The following is an 11,243-nucleotide window of genomic DNA, read 5'->3' as shown; positions in this document are numbered from 1 at the left end:
AAATATTAGAGAAACCTCTTCCCAGTTAATTAAATATGATTTTTCTCATCAGAAATTCTTATTTATCTTTAAATAATAGAGAAAATTTGTCATCTTCGCTGAAAATGTTAAAGACATTTTTTAAAGATCATTTTACTGACAAATTACATCCTGAAATTATTGGATTTGAAGTAATTTCCACAATTTAATTCACATCGAAACTCAGTTCAGAGTAAAAAAAAAAAAAACAAGGCATTTTCAATGTGAACATCCTTTAAAATTGAAAATTAATATAATTTTTTTTTTAAGAATATTCAAACTTAATCTCATTTATTATAAATATATATTATAAAGCCAGTGTATAATATTTATGTATTCACAATTACATTAACATCAAAAAAGATGCATAAAATATTGCAAGTCTCTGAGTCTGTATATTCATATTTACATTGCAGTACATTGATGTTATATATCTGTATTTAATCAGAGTACGCACTTTTGCTCTGTTAACACTTGACTCTTCTGCATATATTTTCGGAGAAACCTCTATAAAGGCTCTGGAGCAATGACTGAGCGGTGGAGCTTCATCTTGTGCAGATGTGCCACTGGAAACATCTGTGTTTGTCAGAGAATATCTCTGTGTAAATGTGTCTCTAAGAGCAAACAGTGAACATATGCAAACCGCTGTGATTAAAGAAACCTCCTGGATTCTCTGTGTAACGTCGATTGCTATAGAAAACAAGTCTTTAAATCGTAACGTTGGACCGATGCAATGCTGGAAGCAGCTTATGTGATGTGCATCCATATTTATTCTATGAAGGTCTGCGTTGATGATCGATGAGCGGATGGAGAGATGCTTTCCCTGTCTGTAATTCGGATCCTCTGTGTTGTGTTTTGTGAGTCTAACAGCAGGTCGAGGGTCATAAAGCCCCAATAAAACTACCCTGAGCAGCACACTGGCTACATGCTGAGAGAGACGTGCATGAGTGTGTATAATCTTCATCATGCAACATGCAACATGCATATGAAATATATACCACATTATATATTTGTAAACAATTTAGTGCTTGTTTTACCAGTAGAGCATGTCACTAGCAATGCGTTTGATTCCCAGGGAATGCATGAAGTGGTAAACATGTATACTTTGATTGCAATGCAAGTCAGTTTGGACAAATGCATGAACGTAAATGTATTTAACAGAAAACAGAAGGGTTTGAGAAGTACACAGAATAGATTAAATGCCACCCAAAAAAACACAACAACCTGCAAACCTGCAAAATATAGAGTCTAAAATACCTGTGCATTTTGTGCAGTGCAATGTACTTTTGATATTTCCAATCATGTGCACCTTCTAAATCTTGAAATGACGTGAATAAAAATCACAAATCTTTTTGTCACGGGGAATCAGGAGACGTAAATTAGACGTTTAATGATCTTTCTAATGGAAGAAAATGTATTTTGGGAAAGACATCAAAGAAAAAGGACGAGAGGGAGACATGTATCCCATCACACACACACACACACACACACACACACACAGGAAAACTCAGTTTTATTGCTGGCAGGTTGGTCCGTTCAAGCTCCAGCCAAACTCAATTCGAGCTTGTAATGTCTAATAGACTTTAAAGCAATGCCAAGGTTTGAGATGGATTAAATTACTTTGTTAATATGAATATGCCAGTGTGCTTTTGTGATGTTTAATTATGATTTTTAATTTGAGATTCTGCTGTTGTCTTAAAGTAGGTCACCTCTGTTTCACACACAACAGACTGATACAAGAATAATACTGCACTGCCTCCTGCGCTGCTAGAACCTGAAACACACACACTAACACACACACACACACACACACACACACACACACACACACACGCACGCATGCATACACACACACACACACACACACACACGCATGCATACACATACACACACACACACACGCATGCATACACATACACACACACACACACGCATGCATACACACACACACACATACACACACACACGCACACACACACGCATGCATACACACACGCACAAACACTCACACACACACACTCACTAACACACTTACGCACACACACGCACACTCACGCACACACACACGCACACACACACACACGCATGCATACACACACTTACAAACACATACACACTCACACACACACGCATGCATACACACACTCACTAACACACACACACACACACACACACGCATGCATACACACACTCACTAACACTCACACACACACACACACACACACACTAACACTCACACACACACACGCATGCATACACACACACACACTCTCTCACACACACACACTCACTAACACTAACACACACACACACAACATGCATACACACACACAGACACACACAAGTACACAAACACAAACACACACACATACACTCTCACACACGCACACTCACACACACACACAGACAGACACTAACACACACACACACACAGCCACACACAAGTACATAAACACACACACACTCACTCACACACACTCTCAAACACAGCACAAACACACACACACACTCTCACACACGCACACTCACACACACACGCAGACAGACACTAACACTCACACACACACACACACACACATGCATACACACACAGAGACACACACAAGTACACAAACACACACACACACATCAGACATGTAATAAGTGGATTGGGGTCAGAGAGTCTTTTAATACATGCATCTGTGTAACTCACTGAGAATACTACTGTGCTGCACTTTTCCCTCCAAAATTAAGTCACTTCCTGCTCGATGATGTCACTGAGAAACTGATACTTTAACAGGATGTTAAGGACACAAGACAAAGTCATTATCCGTTAAAACAATAAGCACAAGAAAACATTTTATTGGAAACTTTTGATTAGAGATGAAAAATTACGAACATCTCTGAATGTTTTTCAGATGTAGATGTTAGTTGCAGTGTTATTTTAGTATCATAACTTTAATATGTTAGTATTCATGAATATTGCCAATTATTGTAAGGTCTGTTTTCATTGTAATTTTAGTTAAAACACAAAAAAAAAATCAATATTTTTATTTTTTAAATGTCTATATTTTATTAGTTTTTATTTCAGTTTTAGCATTTTTATACTTCAACTAAAACAGAAATCAACTACTATTTTATTTCTGACAACCATAAATTTATTTCAAACAAGTTTAATATTAACCGACTTAATATAAATATTCTGCATAACATTACCGACCCATAAACAGTGGCCATAAACATCATATTTCAGCTGCGGGAATGTTTTACTTGATGCACATTTGTTAGACATGCAGTGTATCATTAAACAGCTACAGCTCTGACAGAAAAACACCTTTAAAAACAAAAAACAACAAATCCAGCAAAAAATAATGCTGCAACAAAGAGCTGCTGCCATTCTCTGCCTCGCTTTGATTAATGCTTTTTTTTCTGCTTAATAAAAGGTTCACAAGCCATCTGTTTTACTCCCTAATGCCTTGCCCAAAGGTTCCTCTCTCCTATTTCAGGCACCGGGCCAAGCAGCATTCCCCACACACACACACACACACACACACACACACACACACGCCTGTTTTCTCTGTAAACAAGCTTCCTCTCTTCTTAATCTGCCGCTGCCATTTTCTTCTCATCGTTATGCATATTCATCGCCAGTAAACATTTTCATCGACTACATTTAATATCGTGCACTAGCAGTTACGGTCTCTCCCTCCTAACAGCTGGACTGCAGATGTGGCCCACGTCCAAACACCCAAATAAAAGCATGCAGTGCCAGTGAGAAGACGGCCTTTCTTTCACAGTTTTCACTCTGTTTCCGGCTTTCTTTCAGTCCGTTATGTTCACTCGTTCCCTTTGATTCTAGAGGGAAATAAACAGCAAAAACATTTAAGAGTTAACATGATGGAAAGCCATATTTTGGACACAAGGAAAACTATTAATTTTTACTTGAAGTATTGCTCCGAGACATATCGGTTGCACTTTACCGTAAGCTTCCTTTAGTTAACATTAGTGAATGCGTTTACTAAGAAAAAGCAATGCATTTGTTGCAGGATCTGTTTTAACATCGGTTAATAAAATACAGCTGTTTATTACTAGTTCATAGTTTTACCTGTCACTCAAAATCACTCCATCACTTGTGATCAAATCGCACGAATCATATCAGAAGAGGATCGAATGGGTCACACTGGTGAAAACTGACAAGTTCATTCTAAAGCAATCCTTCTTCTCGTTTCAGAAGTCCACTGACATGAAGCATGAGATTGTCTTGGTTCTCTCGGTGCAGGTGTGTGTGTGTGTGTGTGTGTGTGAGAGAGAGAGAGAGAGTGTGAGAGTGTTATTGATCCCAGGGGCACTGTTAGCCCTCCACTTCAACATCAACAACCTGCACCATGTGGTCACCAAACACACACACACACACACACACACACACGCACGCACGCACGCACGCAGCTGCAGAAGGTGCTGGTGACAGTCATTAATTTGGTGCTTCATATCATGACACAAAAGACATCTTCCATCAAGAGTCCACACACTCTTCTGAGAATCCAGAGCACAGGTGTGTGTTCCTCCGGAATCCAAGCTCCACATCAAACCTGCCTTCTCTTTTAAGAAAATTAAATGTACAAAAATATGTATATATTTTTTAACTTATCATTTTATAATATTGCATTTTTATTAAAATATATAAATATAAAATGTATATTTTAATACAGTTTTTTTACTTGTAAATATATTTTTATAATATTTTATAACTTTTTTTACAATTTGAATTTGACTATTAAAAACAACAAGCATTGCTAACAAGCCGTTCCTCTTAAAATTTATATATTTTTAATTAATATTTAAATATAAATTTGATAAATTATTACACATTTTATTACACATAATATTTAATGTTATTTTCTACCTGAAAATACAAGTTAAATATGATGAATGTCGCTAATAAAACATTCTTTATTTTCTTCAAATGTATTTTTATTAATGTATGAGTATAACATTTATAAATTAATACAAAAAGCATATATATATATATATATATATATATATATATATATATATATATATATATATATATATATATATATATATATATATATATATATATATATATATGTATGTTTCTAAATATGTTTTTTTTATTATATTTTATATAATTTATGCATGGGAGTAGTTTATTTTCACAATTTATACTGAACACTGCTAATAAACCATTCTTGCTTTTCCTAAAATTATTTTTTATTAATATATAAAAGTTTAAATGTATCTATTAAAACAAGAATACTCCAAAATAAAATTTGTATAATCTTTTATTTTATTGTTTGACCTGAAAATACTATTTCTTTTCACAATTTGTATTTGACTATTGATTATCTGAAACCATCATTGTACCATGGTACTGTTGTTTAAGATACTTTAAAGAATACCATGGTACACATTAAGGATCCATGATATTTATCATATTCATGTCCAAGTAAACATGTTATAGGTTTTCTGATTGTGTCTTTCACTTCAGACATGTTAAACAGGAGATTTATTAACAAAATGTCACATGTGAACACACACACATGGCAGAATACAATCCTCCACCTCCTGCTCCCAAAGCCCTTCTGAAGTTGTGTGTGTGTGTGTGTGTGTGTGTGATCAGTGTTTATGTGTGTTTATGTCTGGATTTAGACAGGTTTCTCTGGTCATTTGCAGTGACCTTTCACACTGCCAAAAATCAGATCAGAACATATGTTCCGGAAAAAAAATAGGTGTGTGTGGAAGAATCAAATAGTGGATCAAAACAAAATCTTGTGAATCTGTATTATCAGAAATACCTGGAGTGAATGTGTTTTTTCACCCACTAGAAAACCAAGAATTAATGTTGGTTATCTTAGTAGCATGACTCAGATTATAAATTAGATACAGAAAGCAAGCAAAAACAATTTCTCGTCACTGAACATTTGAACATTTATGTTAGAATTATGAATTAGATTTAATATTTATTATTTTTATTTGTATTTTTTACTTAAAATTAGTGATTTTGTTGCTTTTATTAATTTCTATTTTATATATAGCTGTTTCGTTTTTAATATGTTTAATATATTTATTGCATATAGTTATTTTACTACTTTGTGTTAAACTAACAAAAAATGAGAAATATTGTCTCGCCAAATGTTATCTTGTTTTAGTTAACTTTTTATTAGTATTAGTATTATTATTAATTAGTATTATTATTTTTTAATGGTTTCATTTAACAATAATAACGCTACCCTTATTATTGTAATTGAATTTGAGAACATAAAAAAAAGACAGTTTTTGGGGTGAAAGTTACTTTGTTTCACTGGTTATTGGTCCTCTGTTTGTGAAGAAGGACAGATGTGATTGTTGATGGATGTGTCTCTCTCTCTGCAGTGTTTCCTCTCAGCACAGGAACCGTGTGTCCCTCGAGGGCCTCTGTATGAGGAGCGCTGTCTCCGGTAACTCACTGGAGGAAGATGGTGGCGCGGTTGGCATTGGTTGGCACCGAGATGCATCCTGGTCTCACTGCAGGCCATGACAATCAGCTCCAGGCGCTGACAAGCCTGTTACTTAGCAACCCTATTGAACTTTGGCCCACTTTACTGTGTTTCCGAGAGAAAGAGAGAGAGAGAGAGACACAGAGAGAGAGAGAGAGAGAGAGATTTTTATTTCAAATACATTTTACAGTACGTTTAAATTACATTGTGCATAAATATTAAGAGCAACCCCAACTCACAATAAATGTGCAAAAAACAAATCACCTTCAGAGTAATCTTGATAACACCATTTTGAGCAATTTTAGACCGATATCTAATCTTCCTTTAATAGGCAAAATTATAGAAAAGGTCGTTTTTAAGCAGCTGAACACTTGAACTCAAATGGATATCTGGACAATTTTCAATCTGGTTTTAGACCGAGAGACAGCACTCATTAAGATAAGAAATGATATTCGCTTAAATTGTGACTCTGGTAAAATATGGGTGCTGGTATTGTTAGATCTCAGTGCTGCGTTTGACACTGTCGATCATAACATACTACTAGAGAGACTGGAAAACTGGGTCGGGCTTTCTGGGATGGTACTCAAATGGTTCAGATCATACTTAGAAGGGAGAAGCTATTATGTGAGTATAGGAGAGCATAAGTCTAAGTGGACATCCATGACATGCGGAGTCCCACAAGGCTCGATCCTAGCACCGCTCTTGTTTAGCCTGTATATGCTTCCACTGAGTCAAATAATGAGAAAGAACCAAATTACCACAGCTATGCTGATGATACCCAGATTTACCTAGCCTTATCTCCAAATGACTACAGCCCCATTGACTCCCTCTGCCAATGCATTGATGAAATTAATAGTTGGATGTGCCAGAACTATCTTCAGTTAAACAAGAAAAAACTGAAGTCATTGCATTTGGAAACAAAGATGAAGTGTTCAAGGTGAATGCATACCTTGACTCTAGGGGTCAAACAACTAAAAATCAAGTCAGGAATCTTGGTGTGATTCTGGAGACAGACCTTAGTTTCAGTAGTCATGTCAAAGCAGTAACTAAATCAGCGTACTATCATTTAAAAAAACAGTGCAAAGAATTAGCAATTTTTTGATTTTTTGACAGTTTGGCAAACATAAACCATAAAGTTTGACCCGAAAGCACCAAAGATCTCAGCATTGACTTCCTCAGACACCTGGGGTAAGCCACTGAAGCATATCTCCAGGAATCCGGCTCCTTTTTCTGTATTTTAACACCGGAGAACTTAAGCATGTTCACTATGCTTTCAATTAACCTTTTAGATTATTAGTTCAAAACCAACATGCACTTTTGATTTGCGCAATTTTAGAGCCATCCAGTGTGTGTGTGTGTGTGTGTGTGTGTGTGTGTGTGTGTGTGTTTGTGTGTGTGTGTGTGTGTGTGTGTGTGTGTGAAGAGAGCAACTAATGGTTTTAATAATGTTTATGAGAGCTTTGGTATTTCCCCTACAGCTGCATTCATTATCAGCAAAGTGCCAAGTGCTTTTCTGGATGTGAAGAAAAAAAGGCTTTAAACAAAACAGATGTGTGTTTCTAGTGTGTGTGGAGCCTCCAAAAACTTATGCAAGAGTATGTGCAACATGCATGCATGCAGAAAAAAGCTTGATGCATGAAAAATAGAGAATTTGAGTCCTGCAGCCTCACCTGTGCGTGTTTGCACCTGTGTGATTGACAGCTTGCATGCATGCAGTCTTCAGCGTTTGATCTTCGTGATCTACAGTAAAACCTGCAGTGATTTAAAGAGAGTTTTAGAACAGCTGGGGTTCTTGTGGAAAGAGTTGTCCACTTTGATAAAAATAATTACTTTACAAACTTTATTTATAGCAAACACTTTTCATGCTTAGAGCTCAAAGCACGAGGAATCGAACACACTGATGTTTATTGATCGCATATGACAAACAAACAAAGAAAACTTATGCTAATTCAAATTCAATAAGTTTTAACAATCTGTATTGATAAAAAAGAATTATGTTAACAACAAGCTTTATTTACCAAACACTTTTCATGCTTAGAACTCAAAGTAAGAGGAATTTAAACAAAATTCTGAAACATTGATGTTTATTGATCGCATATGTCCAAACTGACAAGTATTTCCAATTTTAACTGTGTTCATAAAAGAAATCACTTACATTGTATTTACCAAACTTAATCATATTGACCAAACGCTTTTCATGCTTGAAGCACGAAGCACTAGGGATGTAACCAAAAACATTCATGTCTATTGATCGCACAGAAACAAAGAAAACCTCTGCTAATTAAACTGAGATTTTTACAAAGTAAAATGTTTCCATTTAAAGTAAAAAAAAATTCAAAATTGTATTCAGTTTTGTTATTTATTTGTTTTTGAATTTTGTCATTTTATTTTAAATATTTTTTATTTCTTTTGTTTAATTTAAATTTATATTTTTATATTTTATCCCCAGTTATTTTTGTTTCATTTGAATTTTTATTTTATTGTATTTTTTGCAGCTTATTTGGGTGCATTTAAGTTAATTTAAGTGTTTATTAATACTTTGATTCATTAATTAATCCTTTGATTTAATTTTATTATAATAACAAATTGTTGCATTAGATAATTGTATGTAATGTATTTGTAATGTATATAGTAAATGTATTGTTCTTGCATTTCTGGTGTTTTATTAAGACCCCACTGTAACTTTATGGCCCTTAAATATTTATATGTATATCTAGTTTTTATTAATATTTATTTCACTTTTAGTTTGCTATTATAGTAGAAAGTTAAACTAATTTAAATGGGAAATGTTGCCTTGGGAGCTATAGATAAAAATAAAAAAAAAGTTTTATTTTAGTAAATGTTTATTTTATTTATGGTAAAAAAAATTATATCAAGTTATATTTTTTTAACTCTATTTTTTTTAAGTTGATGTAAATAATTATGTTATTAACATTAACTAAAACCATTAAAAAAATCAAATTGATGTAATAAAATAACTAAAACCAAAAACTTAAAAATGAATAAAAACTAAATAAACTCAATAAAAAACTACTAATAATAAAAACAAAAACACGATTAGGAGTTTATCCCGCAATTCTGTGTTTAAATTGCAATTTTGACTTTTTTTTCTGAATTCTCACAATTTTAGAGGACTTTTTTTGTTGTTGTACTAAAATAACAAATTAATATAGAATAATAATAATAATAATAATAATAAAAAGACAAAAACAAAATAATTAACAAAAATGAAACAAACAATTAAAAACAGACAATATGAAAAAGCATGTTTTAGATGATAAAACGAAACTTATTCTGATTTTTGTTTTTATTATTAAAGATTATGAAGACATTTTTTGGAATAATGTGCACACACACACACACACACACCCAAACTTGACATATTCTGGAAAATACTGTACATATTAAATCAATATTTTAAATAAATTTTAAATGAACTAATGTGCACAAATTAAAATAAGAGACAAAATATTGATACATTTTGATGGAACGTTATAAAGACATTTTAGTTTTTTGGAATAAGATGCACAAATAAAAAACGTGACATTCTAGATAATACAGAACATTTCAATGAAAGATTATGAAGGCATTTAATTTTTTTTGTAATGTACAAAAATAAGAAAATCTAACATTTTGTAAATTACATTTTGATGTCAGATTATGAAAGTTTTCTTTTCTGAATAACGTGCAAAAAAAAAAAAAAAACGTGATTTAGGTTATATCAAAGAAAATTTGCTAAATTTTGTTGAAAGATTATAAAGACATTCTTACTTTTTTTTGAATATTACACACACATTAAACGTGAATTTAGTTCTAGAAAATACTGTATATTTAGAAGCATTTTTTTTTTCTTTGCAATAACGTGCACAAATAAAAAAAACGTTATTTGTATACTGTAAAATGCGGCACATTTTGAAGTTTTTATTATTATTATTATTATTTTTTTTTTTGTAATGTGCAAAATTCAATAGCAATAAGAATTAATAAAGTAAATGATGCTCCCAAGGTAAAAGCATCACCTGTCTGAGCTGCGTGCTTTAAAGTCTTATTTTAAACCGCATCTGAAGCTCTGCTGGTCTGGAAAATGCGCAAAAATGTGCGCGCGCGGATGGATAATGTGTAGGTCGCGTCATAGATTAACCCACATCCGGGAAATGTCTTCAGCTTTAACCCCAGCACCTCATTTCTGATGCCCTCTCCTCTTTCGTCTCCCTCCAGAGTAAATAAACCTTCATCTGGAGCAGCGAATGGCCGTCGGAATCAAGCCCAGCCTTTGAGGCCTCGGGCCGCGCGCGCACTCGTTTATTTCTGCGCGCTCTTCCAAAAGGAAGAGTATTTCAAAAAGAGGCATATCTGCTGAGCCCGCACTTTACCTGTATCAGACCTGCCTTTCAACAGCCTTTACGCGTAGGTCCCGCTTTTATCAGACACTTTATGAGCAGCTTCAGGCCTGTGAGATGCGGAGAACCTGTCAGACGCCCGATAATCGTGATTGACGGGTGACCCGCGCGCGGATTACAGCTGGCCAATCGAATATGCACCATATATTTGTGATGAAGTTTGCTGCTGATAAATAAAATTGAGCAGCATGTAATGTATTTTAAATGCATTTTATTATTTGTGCTAAATGTGTTATTTATTAAACTGCTTTAGAGCAAAACTGGTAAAGTTGATTCATTTACATGAATCAGTTCAGAGTTGATTCAAAGATTCATGTGCAAAAATATATGTAGGTCATGTTGCTATCTA

The sequence above is a fragment of the Carassius auratus genome, unplaced genomic scaffold (genome assembly GCF_003368295.1).
Source record: "Carassius auratus strain Wakin unplaced genomic scaffold, ASM336829v1 scaf_tig00025783, whole genome shotgun sequence".
NCBI classification, from domain to species: Eukaryota; Metazoa; Chordata; class Actinopteri; order Cypriniformes; family Cyprinidae; genus Carassius; species Carassius auratus.
Note: the sequence above shows the minus strand (reverse complement) of the source record.